This window comes from Leptosomus discolor, chromosome 23 (genome assembly GCF_034619465.1).
Source record: "Leptosomus discolor isolate bLepDis1 chromosome 23, bLepDis1.hap2, whole genome shotgun sequence".
In the NCBI taxonomy this organism is placed as follows: Eukaryota; Metazoa; Chordata; class Aves; order Leptosomiformes; family Leptosomidae; genus Leptosomus; species Leptosomus discolor.
In genome coordinates, this window is record NC_141413.1 from 2754150 (window position 1) to 2764250 (window position 10101).

Genomic DNA, 10101 nt, shown 5'->3' on the forward strand with positions numbered 1-10101 from the left:
AGCCGAGGTGAGCCTTACTGGGAAGGAGTGGCAGAAACATCCGATTGTGACTGGCCCAGAGGCCCCGTGTATTCTGGGCATAGACTTCCTCCGGAACGGCTATTACAAGGACCCAAAAGGTCTCAGGTGGGCATTTGGGATAGCTGCTGTGGAGGCAGAGAGCATTAGGCAATTGAACACCTTGCCCGGACTATCGGAAAACCCATCTGCAGTAGGACTCTTGAAGGTGGAAGAGCAACAAGTGCCAATTGCCACCTCGACAGTGCACCGCCGGCAGTATCGGACGAATCGAGATGCCGTGACCCCCATCCACAAAATGATCCGCGAGCTGGAGAGTCAAGGGGCGGTCAGCAAGACCCACTCACCCTTCAACAGCCCCATTTGGCCTGTGCGCAAGTCTGACGGAGAATGGAGATTGACTGCGGACTATCGTGGCTTGAATGAAGTGACTCCACCGTTGAGCGCTGCCGTGCCGGACATGCTGGAACTCCAGTACGAGCTGGAGTCCAAGGCAGCAAAGTGGTATGCCACTATTGACATTGCCAATGCTTTTTTCTCCATTCCTCTGGCAGCAGAATGCAGGCCTCAGTTTGCCTTCACCTGGAGGGGCGTACAGTACACCTGGAACCGACTGCCCCAGGGGTGGAAGCACAGTCCCACCATCTGCCATGGACTGATCCAGGCTGCACTGGAAAAGGGTGAAGCTCCGGAACATCTGCAGTACATCGATGACATCATTGTGTGGGGGAACACGGCAAAGGAAGTATTTGGGAAAGGAGAGAAGATCATCCAGATTCTCCTGGAAGCTGGTTTTGCCATCAAGAAGAGCAAAGTCAAGGGACCTGCCCGAGAGATCCAGTTCCTGGGGGTAAAGTGGCAAGACGGACGGCGTCAGATCCCCACCGAGGTCATCAATAAGATCACTGCGATGTCTCCACCAACCAGCAAGAAGGAAACACAGGCTTTCCTAGGCGCCATAGGTTTTTGGAGAATGCACATTCCTGAGTACAGCCAGATTGTGAGCCCTTTGTACCTGGTTACCCGCAAGAAGAACGATTTCCACTGGGGCCCTGAACAGCAACAAGCTTTTGCCCAAATCAAGCGGGAGATCGCTCATGCGCTAGCCCGTGGCCCAGTCAGGACGGGACCAGAGGTGAGGAACGTGCTCTACTCTGCGGCCGGGAACAATGGTTTGTCCTGGAGCCTTTGGCAGAAGGTGCCTGGAGAGACTCGTGGCCGACCACTGGGATTCTGGAGTCGAAGTTATAGAGGGTCGGAGGCCAACTACACTCCCACAGAGAAGGAAATCCTAGCAGCCTATGAAGGAGTCCAAGCTGCCTCGGAAGTGATTGGCACCGAAGCACAACTCCTCCTGGCACCCCGACTACCGGTGCTGGGGTGGATGTTTAAAGGAAAGGTTCCCTCCACCCACCACGCCACCGACGCCACATGGAGCAAATGGATTGCCCTCATCACACGGCGCGCCCGTATTGGAAACCCAAATCGCCCTGGGATTTTGGAGATAATTACGAACTGGCCGGAAGGTGAAGACTTTGGCCTCACTGACGAAGAGGAGCAGGAACAAGTGACGCGGGCTGAAGAAGCTCCACCGTACAACCACCTACCAGCAGAGGAAACACGATATGCTCTTTTCACTGACGGTTCCTGTCGCATCGTAGGGATGAACCGGAAGTGGAAAGCAGCCGTATGGAGCCCCACACGACAGGTCGCACAAGCTACTGAAGGAGAAGGTGGATCAAGTCAACTTGCTGAACTCAAAGCCGTTCAACTGGCCCTGGACATTGCTGAAAGAGAGAAGTGGCCCAAGCTCTACCTTTATACTGATTCGTGGATGGTAGCCAATGCTCTGTGGGGCTGGCTGGAAAGGTGGAAAAAGGCCAACTGGCAGCGTAGGGGAAAACCAATTTGGGCTGCTGATGAGTGGAAAGATATTGCCACTCGGGTAAAGAAGCTACCTGTGAGGGTCCGTCATGTAGATGCTCATGTCCCCAGGAGTCGGCCTAATGAAGAACATCGTAACAATGAACAGGTAGATCAGGCTGCAAAAATAGAGGTGTCCCAGATAGACTTAGATTGGCAACATAAAGGAGAGTTGTTCTTAGCTCGATGGGCCCATGATGCCTCAGGCCATCAAGGCAGAGAGGCCACTTATAAATGGGCACGGGACCGAGGGGTGGATCTAACCATGAACAGTATCTCCCGGGTTATCCAAGACTGTGAGACCTGCGCTGCGATCAAGCAGGCCAAGCGGATGAAGCCTCTGTGGTACGGTGGACGATGGTCGAAGTACAGGTATGGGGAAGCCTGGCAAATTGCCTACATCACTCTTCCCCAAACCCGTCAAGGCAAGCGCTACGTGCTGACCATGGTGGAAGCAACCACTGGGTGGCTGGAGACCTACCCTGTGCCTCATGCTACTGCCCGGAACACCATCTTGGGCCTGGAAAAGCAAGTTCTTTGGAGACATGGCACCCCTGAGAGAATCGAGTCAGACAACGGGACACATTTCAAGAACAGCCTCATAAGCACTTGGGCCAGAGAACATGGAATCGAATGGATATATCATATCCCTTATCATGCACCAGCTGCCGGGAAAGTTGAACGGTGCAATGGGCTACTTAAGACTACCCTAAAAGCACTTGGAGGGGGGACTTTCAAAAATTGGGAACTGAACTTAGCAAAGGCCACCTGGATGGTCAATACCCGAGGGTCCATCAATCGAGCTGGTCCCGCCCAGTCTGGACCCTTGCACACAGTGGACGGAGATAAAGTCCCTGTGGTACATACGAGAGGTATGTTAGGAAAGACTGTTTGGATTAATCCCACATCAGGCAAAGGCACACCCCTCCGTGGGGTTGTTTTTGCTCAAGGACCTGGTTACACTTGGTGGGTAATGCAGAAAAATGGGGAAACCCGTTGTGTACCACAAGGAGACCTAATTTTAAGTGAGAACTCTGTGTAAGGTTTCATTGTGTATATATGTATATATGTATCTGTAAGGGGGCATTGGGTTGGGTATGGTGTAGATGGTAATAGAATAAGGGGTGGATTATGTCCTGGGTTACAGGGTAAAATGTGCCAAAAGGAACAAAAAAAATAAAATATTCTATTACCATCTTCAGGAGCTGTTGAGACCAGGTGGGGTGGTGCTCCCTGCCTCCCCCCTCTGGACTTTCTCCTGTTCATGGGCACAACAATGCCTTATCGCCTGACCCATCGGTAACTCGCTCCTGGGCTATCTCCTGTTCATGGCCCATCAAGGAACTGCCTCACGACTCCCCATCCCATTGTGAGATGCTCCACCCTGGGGGGGGGGGGGGGGGGGGGGGAAGGAGCCAAGCAGTCCATGCTAAATAAAAACTGAGATCTCGAACACCCTAGCAGCCTTCTTCCACTGGATTCCCAGAGGAGTTTTTCCCCCCACTGGAGTTCCAGAGGACAAGAGCTACCTGCCGACCACTGGACCTTCGGAGGAAGACCAGACTCTTTTACCTGATCGCTGCTTCCACAGAACTACATCCATCGCTTCAGGAGGACTGCAGCCATCACCTTATCGGACTGCTACTGCCCCCCTAACAGGGGGTCAGGTTGTATTCCTGACTCTGTCAGTGTAAACCAGTGGGTTGTTTGTTTTTCCCTGCCTTGTGTTATATATCTATATATGTTAGTAAAGAACTGTTATTCCTATTCCCCATATCTTTGCCTGAAGGCCTGTTAATTTCAAAATTATAATAATTTGGAGGGAAGGGGGTTGCACTTTCCATTTCAAGGGAGGCTCCTGCCTTCCTCCACAGACACCTGTCTTTTCAAACCAAGACAGATTTTGGCGCCCAACGTGGGGCACGAGGGCATTGAGAGATAAAAGGAATAACGGTTCTTGTGCGTTGGATATAGATTCCTTGTTAGGTGGCATCATGTGGGCTAGCTTATCCTGGTTCGTGTGGCATGTGGTGGTGGCTGTATTTCTCCCATTTGCAGGCCCTTATCTAAACATGGGTCCTATAACTAAGGCTACTGTGACTGTTTTCCAGTTTGTTTTATGGATTAATAAGGTGAGGAATTCATGGCTTATTAACTTCCTCTGGAAGGCGGGCACACGGATTCGGAGCTGTCACACACTAACTGTATGCTTTTGGGGTTACTTTAATAATGGTACCTACTGTGAGGAAATGACACCGGGAGAAACTTTCTCCCAACCCCTAACCCAGCTCTTTGGGTCTACTCCACCAGTTTTCGAAGGATTCAGATCTTTCCTAAGTGCTAATGATATCATACAGTGGCTGGTGTTGCTCATAATCCTGTTTTATTCAGTATTCAGAGATCAGGGGAGATTGGCTTGGATAACCACCCTGACTAGGAATGCTGCTCCAGAATCTGACCCTGCCTCACAGCTCCCATCAGAAATGAACCACCCGGATTGGGTGAAGGAGATACGTGAGATGGGCCAGATGCTGAAGGAGTGCATTCTCTCAGCTGCTGGGAATCCCTCCTCCTGCCTTGAAGAGGGAGAGTCTAATGGTGCAGCAGTAGAACCCACAGACGTTACAACCGTCCAGGTTCCAGCTGAAACGCAAGGGCAGTCAGAGCCAGCAGCAGTCGCCCCTGTGGAAACGAGGAAATCTAAGATGAAAGCAGAGCGCCCAGTTAAGAAAGGAGGGCCCTCAGAACCTGCAGGCGAGCCAGTGGTTGAGATAATCACAGAGTCCCTGACGTACGACAGTCTCCGTAATCTGCACAAAGACATCGTACGGCGGGGGCGTGAGGCTTTTACAACCTGGTTACTTCGGGTCTGGGATCTTATGGGTACGGGTGTGCAACTGGATGGCAGTGAGGCAAGGAATTTGGGACCCTTGACTCAGGACTCAGGTGTCAATCTGGTATTTGTAAGGGAGCCAGGGACCCTTTCCCTCTGGGAGCGGCTTTTAATGAGTGTGAGAGAGAGGTTTGTCCACAGAGAGAGAATGCAGGAGCACCATCACAGAATGCGCTGGAAGACCCTTGAGGAAGGGATCCAGCAGCTGAGAGAAGTGGCAGTATTGGAGGTACTCTTTGGGAGGGATGGACAGCATGGTAATGACCCTGACAAAGTCAGGTGCACAGGGCAAATGTTGTGGAATCTGGCAAATCTAGGGCCATCTGAATACTCCACCTTCATTGCAATGATTAATGCAGATAACGACCGAGAGACAGTGGGTTCTGTCACGAGCAAGCTTAGAAATTTTGAAAGCGTGATCCATGGCCCAATGCAGGCTAACGTCTCTGCTGTGATTAAGAGCCTACAAGAGGAGATGAGGGAAATAAAGGAGGAGGTGAGGAGGAGCAGTTCCCATTTGGCACCGGTACAAGTCACAGGCCCCAAAGTCGGAGCCCAACGTCCCCCAGCTAGAGGGAGAGGGGACACCCCGCGAGCTGAGCTATGGTACTTCCTGCGCGACCATGGGGAAGACGTGGGAAGGTGGGATGGGAAACCCACTTCTGTCCTGGCAGCACGGGTGCGTCAACTCAAGGAGGGAAACACTAACCGGGGGAGTAACACTAAAGTGAAGGTAGCCTCAACCTCCCAGGACCGAGCTGCCAGATATTACAGAAGGGAGGATGATCTGACAGATCCCCTTGAAGGAACCTCTAGTATGTATGTCCAGGAAGGAAATGGTAACCAGTGCTAGAGGGGCCCTGCCTCTAGCCAGGGAGAGGCACGGGAAAACCGGATATTTTGGACGGTGTGGATCCGATGGCCTGGCACGCCAGAGCCACAAAAATACAAAGCGTTAGTTGATACTGGCGCGCAGTGTACCCCAATGCCATCGGGACGTGTGGGGGCAGAACCTGTTTCCATTGCCGGGGTAACGGGGGGATCGCAGCAATTGACTCTGTTGGAAGCCGAGGTGAGCCTTACTGGGAAGGAGTGGCAGAAACATCCGATTGTGACTGGCCCAGAGGCCCCGTGTATTCTGGGCATAGACTTCCTCCGGAACGGCTATTACAAGGACCCAAAAGGTCTCAGGTGGGCATTTGGGATAGCTGCTGTGGAGGCAGAGAGCATTAGGCAATTGAACACCTTGCCCGGACTATCGGAAAACCCATCTGCAGTAGGACTCTTGAAGGTGGAAGAGCAACAAGTGCCAATTGCCACCTCGACAGTGCACCGCCGGCAGTATCGGACGAATCGAGATGCCGTGACCCCCATCCACAAAATGATCCGCGAGCTGGAGAGTCAAGGGGCGGTCAGCAAGACCCACTCACCCTTCAACAGCCCCATTTGGCCTGTGCGCAAGTCTGACGGAGAATGGAGATTGACTGCGGACTATCGTGGCTTGAATGAAGTGACTCCACCGTTGAGCGCTGCCGTGCCGGACATGCTGGAACTCCAGTACGAGCTGGAGTCCAAGGCAGCAAAGTGGTATGCCACTATTGACATTGCCAATGCTTTTTTCTCCATTCCTCTGGCAGCAGAATGCAGGCCTCAGTTTGCCTTCACCTGGAGGGGCGTACAGTACACCTGGAACCGACTGCCCCAGGGGTGGAAGCACAGTCCCACCATCTGCCATGGACTGATCCAGGCTGCACTGGAAAAGGGTGAAGCTCCGGAACATCTGCAGTACATCGATGACATCATTGTGTGGGGGAACACGGCAAAGGAAGTATTTGGGAAAGGAGAGAAGATCATCCAGATTCTCCTGGAAGCTGGTTTTGCCATCAAGAAGAGCAAAGTCAAGGGACCTGCCCGAGAGATCCAGTTCCTGGGGGTAAAGTGGCAAGACGGACGGCGTCAGATCCCCACCGAGGTCATCAATAAGATCACTGCGATGTCTCCACCAACCAGCAAGAAGGAAACACAGGCTTTCCTAGGCGCCATAGGTTTTTGGAGAATGCACATTCCTGAGTACAGCCAGATTGTGAGCCCTTTGTACCTGGTTACCCGCAAGAAGAACGATTTCCACTGGGGCCCTGAACAGCAACAAGCTTTTGCCCAAATCAAGCGGGAGATCGCTCATGCGCTAGCCCGTGGCCCAGTCAGGACGGGACCAGAGGTGAGGAACGTGCTCTACTCTGCGGCCGGGAACAATGGTTTGTCCTGGAGCCTTTGGCAGAAGGTGCCTGGAGAGACTCGTGGCCGACCACTGGGATTCTGGAGTCGAAGTTATAGAGGGTCGGAGGCCAACTACACTCCCACAGAGAAGGAAATCCTAGCAGCCTATGAAGGAGTCCAAGCTGCCTCGGAAGTGATTGGCACCGAAGCACAACTCCTCCTGGCACCCCGACTACCGGTGCTGGGGTGGATGTTTAAAGGAAAGGTTCCCTCCACCCACCACGCCACCGACGCCACATGGAGCAAATGGATTGCCCTCATCACACGGCGCGCCCGTATTGGAAACCCAAATCGCCCTGGGATTTTGGAGATAATTACGAACTGGCCGGAAGGTGAAGACTTTGGCCTCACTGACGAAGAGGAGCAGGAACAAGTGACGCGGGCTGAAGAAGCTCCACCGTACAACCACCTACCAGCAGAGGAAACACGATATGCTCTTTTCACTGACGGTTCCTGTCGCATCGTAGGGATGAACCGGAAGTGGAAAGCAGCCGTATGGAGCCCCACACGACAGGTCGCACAAGCTACTGAAGGAGAAGGTGGATCAAGTCAACTTGCTGAACTCAAAGCCGTTCAACTGGCCCTGGACATTGCTGAAAGAGAGAAGTGGCCCAAGCTCTACCTTTATACTGATTCGTGGATGGTAGCCAATGCTCTGTGGGGCTGGCTGGAAAGGTGGAAAAAGGCCAACTGGCAGCGTAGGGGAAAACCAATTTGGGCTGCTGATGAGTGGAAAGATATTGCCACTCGGGTAAAGAAGCTACCTGTGAGGGTCCGTCATGTAGATGCTCATGTCCCCAGGAGTCGGCCTAATGAAGAACATCGTAACAATGAACAGGTAGATCAGGCTGCAAAAATAGAGGTGTCCCAGATAGACTTAGATTGGCAACATAAAGGAGAGTTGTTCTTAGCTCGATGGGCCCATGATGCCTCAGGCCATCAAGGCAGAGAGGCCACTTATAAATGGGCACGGGACCGAGGGGTGGATCTAACCATGAACAGTATCTCCCGGGTTATCCAAGACTGTGAGACCTGCGCTGCGATCAAGCAGGCCAAGCGGATGAAGCCTCTGTGGTACGGTGGACGATGGTCGAAGTACAGGTATGGGGAAGCCTGGCAAATTGACTACATCACTCTTCCCCAAACCCGTCAAGGCAAGCGCTACGTGCTGACCATGGTGGAAGCAACCACTGGGTGGCTGGAGACCTACCCTGTGCCTCATGCTACTGCCCGGAACACCATCTTGGGCCTGGAAAAGCAAGTTCTTTGGAGACATGGCACCCCTGAGAGAATCGAGTCAGACAACGGGACACATTTCAAGAACAGCCTCATAAGCACTTGGGCCAGAGAACATGGAATCGAATGGATATATCATATCCCTTATCATGCACCAGCTGCCGGGAAAGTTGAACGGTGCAATGGGCTACTTAAGACTACCCTAAAAGCACTTGGAGGGGGGACTTTCAAAAATTGGGAACTGAACTTAGCAAAGGCCACCTGGATGGTCAATACCCGAGGGTCCATCAATCGAGCTGGTCCCGCCCAGTCTGGACCCTTGCACACAGTGGACGGAGATAAAGTCCCTGTGGTACATACGAGAGGTATGTTAGGAAAGACTGTTTGGATTAATCCCACATCAGGCAAAGGCACACCCCTCCGTGGGGTTGTTTTTGCTCAAGGACCTGGTTACACTTGGTGGGTAATGCAGAAAAATGGGGAAACCCGTTGTGTACCACAAGGAGACCTAATTTTAAGTGAGAACTCTGTGTAAGGTTTCATTGTGTATATATGTATATATGTATCTGTAAGGGGGCATTGGGTTGGGTATGGTGTAGATGGTAATAGAATAAGGGGTGGATTATGTCCTGGGTTACAGGGTAAAATGTGCCAAAAGGAACAAAAAAAATAAAATATTCTATTACCATCTTCAGGAGCTGTTGAGACCAGGTGGGGTGGTGCTCCCTGCCTCCCCCCTCTGGACTATCTCCTGTTCATGGGCACAACAATGCCTTATCGCCTGACCCATCGGTAACTCGCTCCTGGGCTATCTCCTGTTCATGGCCCATCAAGGAACTGCCTCACGACTCCCCATCCCATTGTGAGATGCTCCACCCTGGGGGGGGGGGGGGGGGAAGGAGCCAAGCAGTCCATGCCAAATAAAAACTGAGATCTCGAACACCCTAGCAGCCTTTCTTCCACTGGATTCCCAGAGGAGCTTTTCCCCCCACTGGAGTTCCAGAGGACAAGAGCTACCTGCCGACCACTGGACCTTCGGAGGAAGACCAGACTCTTTTACCTGATCGCTGCTTCCACAGAACTACATCCATCGCTTCAGGAGGACTGCAGCCATCACCTTATCGGACTGCTACTGCCACCCTAACAGGGTGTCAGGTTGTATTCCTGACTCTGTCAGTGTAAACCAGGGGGTTGTTTGTTTTTCCCTGCCTTGTGTTATATATCTATATATGTTAGTAAAGAACTGTTATTCCTATTCCCCATATCTTTGCCTGAAGGCCTGTTAATTTCAAAATTATAATAATTTGGAGGGAAGGGGGTTGCACTTTCCATTTCAAGGGAGGCTCCTGCCTTCCTCCACAGACACCTGTCTTTTCAAACCAAGACAGGTTTGGGTGACTGATGTCCCAGGACGTGCCAAGAATGCCCAACCAATAATAATAAATTTGAAGGATGGACAGAGAGCAGTAAGAATCAAAAAATACCCACTGAAGAAAGAAGACAGGGAAGGGATTTGCCCCAAAATAGAGCGATTCCTAGAATTGGGCTTATTGAGAGAATGCGAATCGGAGTTCAATACCCCCATCCTCTCTGTCCGAAAACCAGATGGGTCCTATCGAATAGTCCAGGATCTGAGGGCCATTAACAAAATAACAGAGGATCTATTCCCCGTCGTTGCCAATTCATATACCTCGCTAATCACTTTAACTCCTGACTTAATTTGGTTTTCAGTTCTAGATGTAAAAGATGCCTTC